We start from the raw sequence: 15,690 nt of genomic DNA on the forward strand, positions 1-15,690 counted from the left end.
ATATTGGTAAGGTAAAACAATGAGTAATCAAGATTTGTCTGGTTAGCTATGTCTGCCTTTATTTTTATAAAGAGTATTTTGTAGCTCCTGTGTATGTGTCTTAGCAGGTGAAATCTCAAATATTTTACATATTGTGTAGATATTTGGAATGGAATTTCTCTTTCTATCACTTCCTACTGGGTTTTGTATGTTTTGATGTAGAAAAGTTAATGATTTGTGTGGTTTTCTTTTATATGCCTACACTTTTCTTAAATTATTATTTCAATTAATTTTTAGTTAAATCTTTGGGGTTCTGTAAATAGACCATCATGTTATGAGCAAAAATAATAATTTTATGTCCTCTTCTCCTGTGCTTATTCCTTCAATACTTTTTCTTATTTTACCCAGTAGTTAATTAGTGTTTGTAGAACCATATAAAATTATAGTGGTGATAATGGACATCACTGGTTTGCTCCCTGATCTTACTGGACATCCTCTAGCATTTTTATATCATATATAATATTGGCTTTTGGTTTTATATAGATTGCATTTGCTATGTTAAGGTCTGCTTATTCCTATTTTTTTAAATGTATTTAACAAAAATGGATGTTGTCATTTGTAAAAAGATCTGAGTTCATATTCTGTTTCAGGCACTTAATGGCTATGTGGTTTTGGGTAAGTCAGTAAACCCCTTTCAACTTCAATTTCCTCATCTGTCAAATGGAAATACGATTACAAACCTCACAGGGATTGCTGTGATGATCAAATGTGATAATCCATGTACAGTGCTACACAAACCTTAAAGCTATATGTGTTAGCTATTCTCATAATTATTATTATCATTATGGATATTAGGCTATACACAGTTTTTGTCTTCTGCTTTGTCTCTCCTTGATTTAGGTATTGAGACCATATTTGCATGAAAGACAGAATTTAATAGGATATCTTTTTCCTATTTTTGCAAACTATTTATATAATATTCAAATTGGGAAAAAATCTATAACACATTTATTTGTGATCTGGAATAATAATAACAACAATTTTAAAACATTCACACTATAGCAAGTTTAAGTTTTTCAAATTGTTTTATGTATGTTATCTCACATGATCCTCCCAATGGGGGGGGGGGGACGGGTACACATTATTATTATCCTCTTTTTACAGATGAGAAATTTAAGCTCAGAGAGAAAAAGCTATTTACCCAGAGTCATACAGCTAGTGAGTGTCTGAGGGCAGGATTAGAAATCAGGTCTTTTTGTCTCCAAGTCCAACACTTTATCCATTATACTACCTACCTGCCTTTGCTGCAATTTTGCAGAAAAGAAAGACTCAGGGCTAAAATTTAGACCTGAGATTTCTCTGAACCTCAAAGAATAAGACTCACAAGGACTGTTTGATACATTAAAGAGAATAAAGATTGTCAATAAAATTTACAGGTTGTAGAGAAAATTCAAATTCAGAATATCATCAACTAAAAGGAAAAACAAAGAAGTGACTATTTTTTTAATTTTCTTGAATAATTTGTCGAGTGTTTATCAGCAAGACCAAGTATATGCATAGAACAAAGAAGCACTTGAAACTTAACATTGAGAAATCCCTAAAACATCCATCAAAGCAAGACTCGCTGCTCAACTAAAAATCATAGGTTTTCCCATTTTTATCAGAATTCATTGCCTTTTAGATGTTTGACAAAAGTTACTTATACATGTATCTGATCTTTTGTTTTTAGATCTCATATGGCTTGTTTAATGTCTTTTTCTGAGATTAGGCTATTTAAATTCTCTCTATTAATCTGAATACTTTGTTTTTATACACATGCATCTGTTTATTTTGTTATTAGTTTTGTTAGCATATAATTGGTCCAATTTATCACTTTCTAGCATGTTATTTTATTTCTTCATTTGTGGTGTTATTCTTTCTCATTTTTATATTGGTTATTGACTTTTCTGTTTTTGAAAAATCAGAATTAATCTATTTTAGTAGCTTTTTGCAAAAACTGGCACCTAGTTTTATTTTTCAGTTCAGTGACTTTTTTGCTTTCAATTTCATTGGTCTCTTCTTTGATCTTCTAGAACTTCTATTCTTGTTTTGAGGGTTTTTTTTTAGTTTGATACTTTTCTTGTAATTTTTTTAGTTGCATGTCCAATTCATTGATAAGTCATTTCTCTTTTGTTGATGAAAATATTTAGAATTAAATTGTCCCCTTAGGACTTTTCTGGCTACAGTCTTTTCTTTGATGAAATTATCTATCATTTTTCTGATTTACTCTTTTAATCACCTTAGAATTAATTTATTTTTTCTCCATTTAAATTTTAATCCTTTCTGCAAAGGTCTTTTATTGATTATAAATGTATTGTATTATGGTCAGTAATGGATATGTATGATATTTATGCCTTTCTGCATTTGTTTGTAAGGGGTTTTTATGCCTAACCTAGAACTTGGTTAATCTTTGTAAAGATGCCATACACAGTATATATATATATATGTGTGTGTGTGTGTGTGTGTGTGTGTGTGTGTGTGTGTGTGTGTGTGTGTGCATGTACATGTGTGTGCATGTGCATACTCTTTTCTATTCCCATTCAGTTGTCCCCATAGAGTTATCATATCTAGTTTTTTTAATCCTATTCAGGACTCAAACTTATTTCTTGTTTCTCTTTTTATCACATTATCAAGGTTTAAAAGACTATATGGAGGCCCCAATTATTACAGTTTGAGCAACTACTTCTCCCACTAATTCAATTAATTTTTCTTTTAAGTATTTAGATTCTATTCCATTTGGTGAATATATACATACACACATGTACATATATTCATACCTGCTGGGGATGGAAGCTCAATTCCAGGTGGACAGTCTCGGGCGGGTAAAGGTGGGAACTTCTAAATCTTAGAGTTCTCACGAGACCCCCCAGGAAACGACTGGGAATCGAGGTGAACCGAGCTATCTCGTGTATTTCCGCCTCTTCCCGTGAGAAACGTGATGGGAGAGAGCTCTCCCCGCCCTCGAGATTGTCCCGGATCTGGGCACACTATTGTTATCTAACAGCACGGTATTCAGATGCAAACTATGCTGCTGGAGAGTTTAAGTAGGATCAGGAAAGCCTGAAAGTTCTCTTGGCGGGAGGGGCGTGGAGCGGACAGGACACAAGGCTCCACTTTTCCTCTCTCCTCTCTCCCCTGCCCCTCTCTCCCCGCTTACACTTCTACTTCCAATCTCTTATTGTAAGATCTTTGCCTCCTTGGGAGATTCTTCACTCCCTCCTAAGGAAGAATTCCCCTGCACTTGTAACTAGACCCTGAAATAAAGCTCAACCCTTGTTCGACTCTGGAACATCCTTTCTCTCATACGAGCATCCGGTTTGGCCAACCGAAGACCTTGGGAGGTGAGGTAAGAAGACTCGGGTAGCCCTCAGGCCTCTAGGCCTGGCACATACCTATACACACATGCACACACAGATATATGGTAGTGATATTATTTTGCTGTCTAAGCATAATGTAATTTCTGTATCTCTTTTAACCCTATTTCTTTTTATTGTTTCCTTGTCTGAAATCATGTTTGCCACTCTCTTCCTTGTTGAGTTCACCTGAAACATAATAAATTTTTCTCCATCCCCTAATTTTAGGTCTGTGCAAATCATAAGATTTTGAGTATGTTTCTTGTAAACAACATATTGTTAGCTTCCACTTTTCATTTCAGTCTGCTATCCCTTTCAGGTTTATAGCTGAACTGATGTCATTCAGATGCACAGTTCTGATTATGTATTCTGCATTTTTCTCCATCATAACCTCGTTTACTTTTTTTCTTTCTACCTATTGCCACACTCTTTACATAGAAGAAAAAAGTGAAGAAAGACAAGAAATGTGATCAACACTGGTGATCTATAAGTGATGTTCCAAACTATTGCCCTTCCTCTCTTCCCCTCACCCATACTGATCATCAGTTCTTACCCTTTCTTTCCTTTATGATCTCTCTTCCAAACCTAAAGTTTGTTTTACTTTGTGACTATTATTTTTTCCAATCTACTTTCCCCCCTATTTAAGCCTTACTCTTCTCTCTCTTCTCTCTCCTGTTTTTCTGTTAGATTTAATATATTTCTACACCAAACTTTATATGTATTCGATCTTTTTTTGGTCCTATTTCTTCTACTCCTTCCTTCATATTTTTTATTCACTTATTCTTACACATTCTAATTATGAGTTCTTCCCTAGTGTATTTTTTTACCCCTTCAACTTCTTTCATTTTTTAAAACCATTACAAAAGAATAATAACACACACACACACACACACACACACACACACAACCTCTGCCTTATTTCACTTCCTCCATGGCATTTAAAGACATTAAGGTTATGAAAGAAGCTGATTCTTTCCCCTCTATTGAAATGTAACCCTTGTTTCAAAGAGCTCATTTCATGGAACTCTCCTCATTGGTGAAGATCAATGTTCCATGTCAGCATGAGGGCCAAGTTGGTGAGACTTAGAGAGGAGGGATTCTGGTCTTCTGCTTTCTAGCTTCAAGAGAAGTGCATCATTCCAAACTGTTCAGATTCCTGTGTGGTGGGTAGAAGATGAGATGACTAAGGAAATAAAGGTTCAGTTTTTTCAAGTGTATCAATTTATTAAGCAATGTATGCCAATTGCCTAACAAGTTGAGACCAGGCCCCTTCTTCAGCTTAGGTCTGGACCCTGAATATAGGGAGACAAACTTTTACATAATATTCTGGGAAGAAGCCAACATGTAGAGGAGCAAGCTCTTCCATCCTGTCCCTATTTCCAACTTACTACTCTAGAGAGTCTAGGGAATTTCTCCTAGGGTAAGATCTGATACTCTCTTCTGATTGAGTTGAATTTTCCCACTTCCAAAATATCATTTGGGGCCCTCATTCATTATTAAAGGACAACAATCAGGACTGCAGCTTGACATCAAAAAGTATTTCCCCTAGGCTAACAATAGCTAGAGAGGCAGATAGATAATGGTTCTAGCCTGGCTCCCCTCTGAGGAGAACAGAGTGGACATTCTGTGACCTGAATCTCCTGCTTTCCTTCTTGACAGGCATAAAAAGCCTGCCTTAGAGAAGGGTGGGAAGAGGAGATTCCAGTGATATCTATTCTTGCCACCCCACAAGCCACATCTTGAAAGACCTATGTGGGCACACATAACCTATGTGGGCAAAATAAGACTGTCCACCACATATCTCTATAGAAATGTATTTAGATATATGTTAAAAAAATTTATTTTGATTATTACAAATACCCAAATGTATTTATCTTTCTAGATCTATCTTGATTCCTGTGTTTGCACTCCAGCGTTTCTACTCAACTCTGATCTTTTCATCATGAATGCTTAAAAATCTTTTATTCTATTGGAGGGGTGGGGAAGGGAGAATAATATTCCTATTCTAAGATATCCTTTCCTTTATAATGTTAGCTGAAAAGTCTTTTGTGATTTTAACTGTAGTTCCTTAGAACTTTGAACTCTTTTTTTCTGGCTGATTGCAGTATTTTTTCAATGACCTGAAAGCTCTGGATTTTGGTTATGAAGTTCCTAGAAGTTTTTATCTGAGTGTTTCTTTTAGAAATTAATTGTGGATTCCTTCTATTTTTCCTTTGTGCTCTAGTTCTAAAAGATCTGAGTTGTTTTCATTTATTATTTCTGGAAACATGTTATCTAATCTTGCTTTTTGAATCCCTAGGACTCCCATAATTAGCCATATGGATACTCAAGTTAGTAAGAATAATTAGTTGAAAAAACAAGATATACTGGAGAGGCAATTCCTGTGGAGTAGAAGCTAGCCATTCCCAGCAAGTGTGAATTCAACTGCCATATAACTTGCCTATAGAGCAAGCAAAAACATACTAGTTGGGGTAGCAAGTCTCCTCTTCAGGGAAAAACAGGAGGAGGCATGTGCTGGGCAAGGCCAGCCCCCACCTCCTCTCAAACCCCGGCGGAGATATCCTGAGCCTTGAGAATACCAATGCCCTCCAGGTCACTGGTGCTGCTTCCAGTTCAGGCTCTGTAGCCATCACTGAAGGGAGAAATCACTGTGGAAACAAGTTCCTGCCACCACCATCACTAATTGCTGACCAGCTGCCATCAATTGGCAACTAAGCCCAAAAGCTCTGAGCATAGCAGCACTCACAGTCCACCAACCTTGCTTCTAGCCCTTCACCACCATAATCCTGAGAAGAAATCCATGGAGATGTGCCCTGGCAAATGCTTCTGCAAATGCTGCAGCTATGCTATATAAGACCCAAAAAAGAAACTTTTCACCACTAACCTCACCACTAGTAGTGTCAAATTGTTCAGTTTTAGAAACTGATATGATTTGTCAGTGAAAAATACATTTCAGAGGTTGCATTGCCATCTGCTTTGCTTCTGTACCCTAAGGACCATGGGACCATTCCATAGGACTCGCAACTAAAACCTTTCATATATGTTTCTACTGAGGCTTTTTTGTATCCTCAATGCTTAGTACAATGCCTGGTATATAGTAAGTACTTAATAAATGCTTCTTGATCTAATTTGTCTCCCCTATCATAATGTAAGCTCCATGAATATAGAGACTGTCTTACTTTTCTATTTGTATCTCTAGCACTTTGAACATAGTAAACACTAAATAAAAACTTTTTTCATTCATTCATACTGGATTTCATTCCTCTCTCATTGTATACATTTTCTAGTGAATAGGAGTATAAGCCATAAGAGAATAATGAAATAAAACCTCATAGACCACACTTTATGATAACAGTTCTTAAAATCTTTGGCCTCCAAACCCCTTTACTCTCTTAAAGATTATTGAGCATCCTCCTCCAATAGTTTTTGTTAATATGAGTTATATCTATTGATACTTAACATATTGGGAATTAAAACATCTTATGCTGATGGTGGTGGTGGTGAGGGAGAAAAAATAATTCTGACCTTATGGACTCACTGAATTATTGCTCTAAGGATGGTTGCAGAAAAACCTAGGAAGATTTATACAAATTCACGCAAAGGGAAGTGAGCAGAACCAGGAAAACATTGTACACTTACAACAGATCAACTGTGAAAGGCTTAGCTGCTTTGATCAACACGATGATCCAAGACAATTCCAAAAAGACCCATGGTGAAAACTGCTATCTGTCTCCAGAGAAATGAACTCTGAATACAGAGTGAAGCATACTTTTTTAACTTTCATTATTTATATTGTTTTGTTTTGTATTTCAACACAATATGATTTTTGCAACATGGTTAATATGCAGATATGTTTTGGATGACTTCACATGTATAATCGAGATCAAATTCCTTGCCTTCCCAAGGACAGGAGAGGAACAGGAGGAAAGGATAAAATTTGGAACTGAAAAATGATTTTTAAAAAAATTTACATGCAATTAGGAAATAATTTTTTAAAAGAATTATTGCTCTAGAATCTAGTCCAACAAGCAAGTACCACCACCTCCCAAAAAGGGTAAAGCTAAGAATGAGAGCGATAAGCTAATAACTATCTTTTAGATAGACCTTTAAGGTTTGCAAATTTATAAATATTGTCTCACTTCACTACAACCCCGAGAAGTAGGTGCTATTTTTATCACCATTTTGCAGATGAGGAAACTGAGGCAGCTAAAAGTTGAGTGACTAGAGTCAGACAACCTATATATATGTCTAAGGGTAGATTTGAACTCAAGTCCTCAAGTCTTCCTGAATCCAGGTCCAACATTTTGCCACCTAGTTGCCTATACAATAAGCTTTCTGAAAATGAAAGAGGATATTGTATACAGCAGCAACAATATTGTTTTAAGAATGACTTTGAGTGAATAAGTTATTTTGACTATTATAATACCCAAATTAACTATAAAAGACATTTGATGAAAGATACTATCTGCATCCAGAGAAAGAACTGATAAATAGAAATACAGAAACAATAATTTTACATATATGTATATATATATGTATACATCATACATACAGACACACATGTATGTGTGTGTTTGTATATATGTGTGTGTGTGTGTGTATGTCTAATGGTAGCCATCTCTAGGGCAGGGTGGGGGAGGATAGAAAAGAAAAGAAGAAAAAAAGGAGTTCACATTATAATTTTGTTGTAATATTTGAAAGGAAGACCAAGATGTGCTTACTAGATATGCAGTTTCATTTATAATCATCTTTTTTTATTTTACTATGTTATGGAAATGCTTGTTTTATTCCATAAACATGTATTAAGGGGGAGGAGCCAAGATGGCGGAGTAGAAAGATACACATATGCTAGCTCCAAACCCACAGCCCATAAAATATCTGTGAAGAAGAACTCCCAACAAATTCTGGAGCCGCGGAAGCCACAGAACAATGGAGTGGAGGAGATTCCTGTTCCAGAGAGACCTGAAAAACTGACCCAAAAGGTCCATTGCACACTGACCCAGAGCAGAGCCCAGCCCAGCCTTGGCCCTGCAGCACCAAGAAGAGCAGATCCGAGCAGGCTTCAGGGACAGAATCTCCAGCTGCCATGCAGGTCCCTCTACTCACAGGTGACAAGGGTCAGTGAGAGAGTCTTTTTGGGTGACCAAGAGGGGAGTAGGGTGTCCCCATGGCTCGGCCCCCTCGGGAGGCAGGAGCAGAGGCCAAACAGGGGGTCCCAAGGCAGGCAGGAGCTCAGATCCATTGTTGAAGGTCTCTGCATAAACGCCCTGAGGGAACTGAGCCCCATGGGGTGGCCCTGCCCCCACCTGAGCACCTGAACTTAATCTCACACTGAATAGCAGCCCCGCCCCTGCTGAAAGCCCTGAGGCTGGGGAGCTGCATTTGAATCTCAGACCCCAAGTGCTGACTGGGTGGATCTGGAGGCAAAGTGGGTGTGAAGAGGAAGCTTAGAAGTCAAGTCACTGGCTGGGAAAATGCCCAGAAAAGGGAAAAAAAATAAGACCATAGAAGGTTACTTTCTTGGTGAACAGATATCTCCTCCCTTCCTTTCAGATGAGGAAGAACAATGCTTACCATCATGGAAAGACATAGAAATCAAGGCTTCTGTATCCCAAACATCCAAAATAAATATTCCATGGGCTCAGGCCATGGAAGAGCTCAAAAAGGATTTTGAAAATCAAGTTAGAGAGGTGGAGGACAAACTGGGAAGAGAAATGAGAGAGATGAAAGAAAAACACGAAAAGCAGGTCAACACCTTGCTAAAGGAGACCCCAAAAAATGCTGAAGAAAATAACACCTTGAAAAATAGGCTAACTCAATTGGCAAAAGAGGTTCAAAAAGCCAATGAGGAGAAGAATGCTTTCAAAAGCAGAATTAGCCAAATGGAAAAGGAGCTTCAAAAGCTCACTGAAGAAAATAGTTCTTTCAAAATTAGAATGGAACAGGCTAATGTCTTTATGAGAAACCAAGAAATCACAAAACAAAACCAAAAGAATGAAAAAATACAAGATAATGTGAAATATCTCATTGGAAAAACAACTGACCTGGAAAATAGATCCAGGAGAGACAATTTAAAAATTATGGGACTACCTGAAAGCCATTATCAAAAGAAGAGCCTAGACATCATCTTTCATGAAATTATCAAGGAAAACTGCCCTGATCTTCTAGAACCAGAGGGCAAAATAAATATTCAAGGAATCCACAGAACAATGCCTGAAAGAGATCCAAAAAGAGAAACTCCTAGGAACATTGTGGCCAAATTCCAGAGTTCCCTGGTCAAGGAGAAAATATTGCAAGCAGCTAGAAAGAACCAATTCAAGTATTGTGGGAATACAGTCAGGAGAACACAAGATCTAGCAGCTTTTACATTAAGGGATCAAAGGACATGGAATAGGATATTCCAGAAGTCAAAGGAACTAGGACTAAAACCAAGAATCACCTACCCAGCAAAACTGAGTATAATACTTCAGGGGAAAAAAATGGTCTTTCAATGAAATAGAGGATTTTCAAGCATTCTTGATGAAAAGACCAGAGCTGAAAAGAAAATTTGACTTTCAAACACAAGAATGAAGAGAACCATGAAAAGGTGAACAGCAAATAGAAGTCATAAGGGACTTACTAAAGTTGAACTGTTTACATTCCTACATGGAAAGACAATATTTGTAACTCTTGAAACTTTTCAGTATCTGGGTAGTGGCTGAGATTACACACACACACACACACAGAGAGAGACAGAGAGCACAGAGTGAATTGAATAGGATTGGATCATATCTTTAAAAAATGAAATTAAGCAGTGAGAGAGAAATATATTGGGAGGAGAAAGGGAGAAGTGGAATGGGGCAAATTATCTCTCATAAAAGAGGCAAGCAAAAGACTTTTTAGTGGAGGGAAAAAGAGGGGAGGTGAGAGAAAAACATGAAGTTTACTCTCATCACATTCCACTAAAGGAAGGAATAAAATGCACACTCATTTTGGTATGAAAACCTATCTTACAGTACAGGAAAGTGGGGGAGAAGGGGTTAAGCAGGGCGGGGGGGATGATGGAAGGGAGGGCAATGGGAGGAGGGAGCAATTTGAAGTCAACACTTGGGGAGGAACAGGATCAAAAGAGAGAATAAAAGCAATGGGGGGCAGGATAGGATGGAGGGAAATATAGTTAGTCTTACAGAGCACGACTATTATGGAAGTCATTTGCAAAACTGCACAGATATGGCCTATATTGAATTGCTTGCCTTCCAAAGGGAATGGGTGGGGAGGGAGGGATGAAGAGAAGTTGGAACTCAAAGTTTTAGGAACAACTGTTGAGTATTGTTCTTGCATACAACTAGGAAATAAGAAATACAGATAATGGGGTACAGAAAGTTACCTGGCCCTACAGGACAAAAGAGAAGATGGGGGCAAGGGAAGGGAGGGATGATAGAAGAGAGAGCAGATTGGTGATAGGGGCAATTAGAATGCTCGGTGTTCTAGGGTGGGGGGAGGGGACAAATGGGGAGAAAATTTGGAACCCAAAATTTTGTGAAAATGAATGTTAAAAGTTAAATAAATTAATTTAAAAAATAAAAAATAAAATAAAATAACCTATACCTCTAGAAGAAAAAAAAACATGTATTAATATAAAAAGGGGGGAAATATTTTTTAAATTTAAAAAAAGAAAAGAAAATGAAAGAGAGCTTGGGGTTTCCCCTCAATGTAACCATTGGGTACTGATTGAAATGCATAATCACCTGAGCAATCATGAAACGACCCAGTGCCTTACCCTCATTGCTGAAAAGGATCTGGTAAGTGTCCAGCAGTACATTATTATATTCTTACATATTGGTGTTCCCTTGTGCTTAGATTTAAGCTTAAATGAGCTTATACATAGGGCTTTTATATCTTTAAAGCATTGGTGTGAAGCATTTGAAGGAATCCTAGTGAAAGATTTTTTGACACCAGACATACTTAATAGCCCTGAAGAAGGTTAAAGAGGAAATCTTCATTGAGGTTGTGAATTACTTAAGGGAGATATGGAGAGCTTATTAAGTGTTTTAAAGTAGAGTCATGTAGTAAAGAAGAGACAGAAATAAAAACTTAAAAGATGGTAGACAACATATCCATGAGAAAGAGTTGACATCTGGAGATGGTAAGTTGAATACAAGTCAAAATTAGGAATTCATGATGACAAGTTCTGACCCTTCACACAGAGTTGCCATGACCATCTGGCATGCAAACATTTGAGTCCTGGATAGGGTGAGATATGCCACAGCAGAAATAACATAAAAGTGGCAAGTTACTGAAGTAAAGAAAAGAAGTTGAGTCTAATATGTAGTCTGAAATCAAGTGACCCTTGTTGTTGGAATGCTTGGGAAGACCAGAGAAGTAATTTGGTATAGCAAAATATCCATGGAAAGCTTATGCTATATTCCTTAACACACATCAACATGTGGCAGAGATCCTACAAGTTTTGCACTGCATGTGGAAAAACTGTTTCTGAGAGGAATGGTCAAGGAAGTAGTGAAGCCTGAGGAAGTAAATGGTGTCAGGCAATCCCAAGTAACCCCTGGACAGATAGATAATGTATGATATTACAAAGACATCTGATTAGACTCAAAAAAACAGCAGTGTGGATATGAACTGTTGGGCACAATTAAATTACCTGAGAAAAAGAATTTTATCAAAGAGAGAGTTCAGAATAACACCTTTCAAAATGACTTCACATTTATGGTCTATAGAAATAAACTGAGACAATCCTGAACCCATGCAAAAGTGACTGTGAAAAGACAGCATTCTGCTGTGTTGGACCATAGACCTTAATTGAGTATTACGTTACATAATTATTTAAGACCAATATCTTAACAGCTAGTGCCAACACTAGGACTTTGGAATAAATGAGAATAAAATTTCCATCTTTAGGCTCTATTAGTATAAGTTTGAAATTCCCTAAGCAAATTTTGAGCGTCAGTGTAAGTGATCAAGCATCTCAGTATGCCCTGGTATGACAAAACCAAGTGAGTATCGATTATGACCAACTCCAACTTAATCAAAGTACTGGACGCAGTGAGCAGGCACTCAAAGCTAGACACTGACCATCCATGCCTCCTGTGCAGAAAACTACAAGGTCTAAATTACTGAAGACCTAGAAAAAGAAAAAGATCTCACCACCAAGCCCCTGGTACTGTCAATTGGTTCAACATGAGAAACTGATATGATTTTATCAATGGGAAGGACATTAAAGAAGAGGCATCATCATGGGACTTGCCCATCTTACTTTTCGCTGAACCTTTTCCTGCCTATTGTCTCACCACCAGAATGTGAGCTCCTTGAAATTCATTCTATTTGTTGTATCCCCAGGGCTTACCATAGTGCTTTACATATTCTAATTCCTTAATAAATGTTTTTTTTCACTTGTTCCAGTGACTTTGGAAATATTGTTTATTCTGTCTGGTTCTCTCTTCAACCTTGCACTCCCTACTTGTGGAAAAGGAGGATATATATGAGTACTATGACTTTTGGGAAAACATTTCAGATAAATAAAATTCCTAGATCAAAGAAACAGTGATGGGGTTATCTCAATAAGAGATTCTCTGGCTATGATTTATGCCATTACTATTGGCAACAAGATGGACCATATTGATTACAGTTAGTCAATAAGCATTTACTGAATACCTGCTATGTGTCAGGCACTGTGCTAAGCACTGGGAATACAAGAAAACACAAAAGGCAATCCCTTCCCTTAAAGAGCTCACAATGAGAAGAGATAACAAGCAAGCAAATACATAAAAACAAGCTGTATATAGGATAAGTAGGAAATAATCCACCCAGAGAAGATAGTAGAATTATGAGGAGTTGGGAAAGGCTTACTGTAGAAGAGGATATTTTAGTTGGACCTTGAAGGAAGCCAGGAGGCATAGACAAGGAAAGGAAGCATTCCAGACATGGGCGGGAGCTAAAGAAAATGCCCAGAGCTGAGAGATGAAGTTTCTTGTTCAAGGAACAGCAAGAAGGCCAGTGTCCCTGCATTGAAGAATATGTGGTAAGGTGTAAGAATACTGGAAAAAAAATAAGAGTGATGAGGGGCTAGGTCATAAAGGGCTTTGAATGTCTAACAGAGGATTTTGTATTTGATCCTGGAGGTGATAAGGAGATATTGTAGTTTATTCAATTAGAAGGATTGCATGGTCAGCTGAACAGAGAATGGATTGAAGCAGGAAGAGACTTAAGGCAAGCAGACCCCCCAGCAGGCTACTCTAGATGATAAAGAACCTCCATCAGGGTGGTAGCAAGTATTAGAGAAGAGGAAGAGGAAACATATTCAAGAGATGTTGCAAAGGTGAAATTGATAGGTCTTGGCAATAACAGGGGTGAAGGAGATACTGAAAACTAGAGTATAGCACCTAGGTTTTGAGCCTCGGGGACTGGGAGAATGGTGGTGGCCTAGACAGTAATAGAGAAGTTTGGAGGGGGAAAAGATAATGAGTTTAAGTTTTGGACATATTGAGTGTAAGATGTATACTGGACATCCCATTCAAGATACCTAACAGGCAGCTGGAGATGTGAATTAGAAGTCAGCAAAGAGTTTCTACTATTTTTGACACTGTCGCTCACCTTATTCTCATTGATAGTCTCTTCTCTCTAGGTTTTTGGGACACCACTGTATCCTGGTTCTCCTCTTACCTATCAGACCACTCCTCGGTCTCCTTTCTTGGATCCTCCTCAAGGTCATGTGCTCTAGCCATAACTATTCAAAAGGGCTCTGTCCTGCAGCCCTTCTAACTCTTATACTTGGTGATCTCATCAGCTCCTATTGATTTACTAATCATCCCTATGCTTATCATTCCCAAATCTACTAGGGTGATGGACAGTGTCAAAAATAGTAGAAAGATTAAGAAGAATGAGGATGAGAAAAGGTCATTCAATTTGCCATTTAAGAGATCAGGAGAACATTGTACATGGTAAAAACAATACTGTAACAACAATCAACTGTGAAAGACTTACCTACCCTAATCAATATAATGATCCAAGTCAATTCCAAAGAACCCATGATGAAAAATGATATTCATCCCTTGGAAGGGAATTTATGAACTCTGAATGCAAATTGAAGCAACCCTTTTTTTGCTTTATTTTTCTTGCTTTTTTATAATATGGATAATATGGAAATATATTTTGCATGACTTCACATGTATAATTGATATATTGTGTCTGTTCTCAATGGGGAGGGGAGAAAATGATTTGGCACACAATTTTAAAATGAATGTTAAAAATAAAGAAAAGAGAGAGAGATCATTGGAAACTTTGGAGAGGATAGCTTAGGTGGAATGATGTGATCAGAAGTCAGATTATAGGGAGTTGAAAAGAGAGTGAGAAGAGAGAAAATAGAGGCAAATATTGAAGACAACATTCTCAAGGAGTTTAACCACAAAGGGCAGAAGAGATAGAGGGTAACAGTGGGAATAGAAGAATTAAGTAAGTGTTGTTTGAGGATGAGGGAGACGTGGGAATGTCTGTAGGCAAAAAGGAAGGAGTCAATGGTCAGGGAAAGATTTAAGATAAGTGACAGAAGGGAATGACAAAGGGGGCAATCTGTTAAAGATGGGATGGAATGGCATCACTTGTTCAAGTAGAAGAATTTGCCTTGGTAAAGAGTAAGATCACCTCTTCTTATGAGAAAAAAGTGAAGGAGGAGAGAGTAGTAGAAAGCATCTGAGTGATGAGATGAGGAAGGAGTATTCTCGTGAATGGCCCCAAATTTTTTTGTAAAATATGAGTCAAGGTTCTCAGCCAAGAGAGTGAGGGGAAAAGAAATCGTAAGATGTCTGAGGAGGAATAACAAGGTTTGGACATCACGGTGGAGAATAGGATAGTGAGTTGAGAAAAGAGACATAGAAGGATTGCCTAGCAGCAGCGAGGACTTAGTTGAGTTTGTGTGACAAATTTTCAGTGGACCCAGGCAAAGAGGTTGCATGATTTCATTTTGGAGCAGCTCTCTACTATCTTAGCAGTTACTGTCTCTACAGAGAATTGCATTTTATGACTCTCACCTAGGTCCCACCTGATCTTTTTCAACTCTTTTCATTTAAATACTTACCCTCATTTCCTTCCTACCTTGGAATTCTGCTGATTGTTTATTCTGAACAAACCTAAAAAGTTATAAAAATTCACTTTGTACCCAAAGAAACTGACACTACAGCCTCAGCTGTCTTCCTTAGTGTGCTAATGAACTTTTTTTTTCTTTTTTCCTGTTTAGCTCTTCACTTTTTGACACACATACCCAACAAATCTTTCAAATTTTATGGCAGATGACATTCTCTATGGACTTTCATGCAATGTAGACTAGGAA

At 37.5% G+C, this 15,690-nt stretch overlaps 1 protein-coding gene across 3 annotated transcripts in view; it reads left to right on the forward strand.

Annotated features, from left to right (window-relative positions):
- The window catches only part of CATSPERE (catsper channel auxiliary subunit epsilon), a 212,718-nt gene that overhangs the window by 138,963 nt on the left and 58,065 nt on the right, over window positions 1-15,690 (forward strand). The gene's annotated exons all lie outside the window — the stretch shown is intronic.

This window comes from Notamacropus eugenii, chromosome 2, assembly GCF_028372415.1.
Source record: "Notamacropus eugenii isolate mMacEug1 chromosome 2, mMacEug1.pri_v2, whole genome shotgun sequence".
In the NCBI taxonomy this organism is placed as follows: domain Eukaryota; kingdom Metazoa; phylum Chordata; class Mammalia; order Diprotodontia; family Macropodidae; genus Notamacropus; species Notamacropus eugenii.